Source organism: Penaeus japonicus, unplaced genomic scaffold, assembly GCF_977035675.1.
Source record: "Penaeus japonicus unplaced genomic scaffold, GWHDUDI00000001_assembly GWHDUDI00000014, whole genome shotgun sequence".
NCBI classification, from domain to species: domain Eukaryota; kingdom Metazoa; phylum Arthropoda; class Malacostraca; order Decapoda; family Penaeidae; genus Penaeus; species Penaeus japonicus.
This window is the reverse complement of record NW_028234416.1, coordinates 23,445,543-23,448,042: the sequence shown is the minus strand read 5'-3', so window position 1 is coordinate 23,448,042 and position 2,500 is coordinate 23,445,543. Positions and strand designations below refer to the sequence as shown.

General features: G+C 37.9%; 1 protein-coding gene across 2 annotated transcripts in view; it reads left to right on the top strand.

The window, feature by feature from the left end:
- The first annotated feature begins 990 nt into the window (after positions 1 to 990).
- LOC147470545 (patj homolog) overlaps positions 991 to 2,500 on the top strand; it is a 280,928-nt gene continuing 279,418 nt past the window's right edge. The window contains exon 1 of one of the 2 annotated variants that reach the window (XM_086544075.1): positions 991 to 1,255. The gene's annotated coding sequence lies outside the window, so the exon portion shown is untranslated. The remainder of the gene's footprint in view (positions 1,256 to 2,500) is intronic. The other variant, XM_086544076.1, reaches the window with a different exon arrangement.

Genomic DNA, 2,500 nt, shown 5'->3' with positions numbered 1-2,500 from the left:
GTGAACTCCAGTAATGACAGTACCGTTACGATAAAACACGCGCAAAACGATATTCAAGGAACATTACGTAGATATAGACAGGTAATGTATAAGTGCGTAAAAAAAACATAGAAGGATTATTACAGTTAGTGGTAAGTGAGAGACTAATTCCATCTAAATATTTTGTGTCGTTTTGTTTTTTTATCATATGTTCTTTAAATTTTGTTAATTGTGATATCATGGATATCGGTAATCCTGATGTCGCTAGTGGTATTGTTTTAATAACAGTATTGTTGTTCCTTATTTAGATTATTATAATCATGATCATTGTTGTCCTGTCATGCTTATTGCCTTTCCTGTTGTAAATGCTCTATTTTTTTTTTTTTAATTATTGTAATGATTAATAGTGATATTTTAACTATCATTTTGAGACATCACCTATTCACAATTCGATCATCTTTGCAGTTACCAAAACCAAAGATAAATTATAACGTTAATAATCTTTATATGATTGATAACAACAGCCATTCCCATCGTATTGTAATAATAGACGGTGGTATTTCATAAGACGCTTTATCATTCCTTGAAGATTGTCGATACCACTAAAATAATTCTGATTCATTAACTTACATAAAAGAAATACACATTTGTAAGGGATGTTCGAAATAAGCTAACCAGTCTTTCGAATTTGCCGCTCCCTTCGCCTCCTGTTGAACGCTCCGCACAGACATCTAAATTTACCGCCGAATGAAACAAAAGAACTTCATTTCCAAGGTATTTGTTGATTGAGAACGGTAATCACACTCTTTCATGTGTAATGTATTTCGCAGTTAAAATCATTCTGTTTTGTCCATAGCACCATAAGAATTCAGCTATAATATTTTCCCCAAAAAATATCCAAAAATAAATCAGTAATAGAGATTTAAAAGGCATTCGATTCCTCTGTGCGCGCGCAGGTGACGGCTCGGGAGAGAGCGGTTCCCGTGTCTATAGCCAAGGGAGCTCAGTGCAAACTTGTGAACTGTGCGAGAAGGTGTGTGAGTGTGTAAGTGCAAGCGGGTTTTCGACTTTGTGATCGTTGTAGAGCATTGATATATATAAAACCTTCTGTGTCATAATATATAAGTTTAGTGTGTATATATCTATCGTGCTACCGTAAGAATTTAGCTTAGGCATCACAGTAAAATGGTGTAAAATACGAGCGGCATCCCCGTGTTCAAGGGAGCCTCCTCTCCCAAGGTTATCCTCGTCTTCGGAACTCTTTACTTCAGAACAGGTAACGTATAATCCTTATAATATTTGTTGTTTAGATGTTGGTTATTTGTATAGTTGAGGTAGGATACATTCTAAATAATCATAGGATACATTCCTCCAACACCGAAAAAATGAGGAGTAATGTAGTAATGCTCGAGTCCACATGTACACCGCTACAGGTAGGCTCAGTCGAGTCAGGTGTTACTAGTAATGTTTCTCAGCTTCCTCTTCGTTTCAGGGTTTATAGTAATGTTCCTTTCCCTTTCTCTTATTCCGGGATGTACAATAATATTGCTGCTGAAAGTAGGTATAAGTAAGGAAGAGAAAGGAATTTGGAGTTAGTACCAACCTCACGATCAGCACATTGCTTATGCTAAGATATTTGAACTTGAAACGAATTCCAATGAAAAACTGGACTGAAGGGTAAGTGAGTGTAAGACCATGAGAACATCTCGTGAGAAAACACCATGGAATGGAACGGTTAGGCTTTATTAAGACATTGAATGCTTGAGAACGAAGAAAATATTGTCATTTTGTCGTTTGTAATTAACGTTCAAGGGAGAAGAGAGCAAAAGAAAGGCGGTGTATACCTGTTATGATGATTTTTTTAGTGAAACATTGACTCGGAGACTGGTTGCTATTTGAAGAGTAAGCATGAAATTCAGTATTCAAAAGAGATGACAGTCCTTTTCTTCTAGAGACCTGACGGGCGATTCAGTTATAACACCAAGCTGTTGAGACATTTTCACTCTTTTTTGAATGTGAAAAAACATCCTAGAACTCTCTTCGTTTAGGGAGATTAGGTTGACTTTGAGTAAATTGAGATTACTTGTTTGTGGTGTTCATGCTTTAAATGCACTGTTGATATTTTTCATATTTGGAGAGAGATTAGGTTAGATTGTAAAGCTGCCCGTGACATTTGAGTTCAAAAGGTTAAGTCTGCATTTAAAACTGAGACATCGTTTGAAATTTTCAACATATCGTATCCGTATTTATTATCATTATTTTTAAAGATTCTTCCCAGCTGGGTCCGGCGGGGGTTTGAAATAGTTGTTGACTCGGGTTTGCTTTGACCGTGCAGGACGTTGCTCCCTGTCTTGATGAGCCCCGCCTTCCTTATTCAGCCTTGCCGCGAAGGAACCAGTCGCAGGAACCCGTTCACTTTCCTCGGCTACACGCCACACTGGCTCGCTGCGTCCTCCCCCCGTAGGCCTAAACACCCACCCACTACGTCAAAGCCTATCATCAGCGCCTATGCTTCGTGACT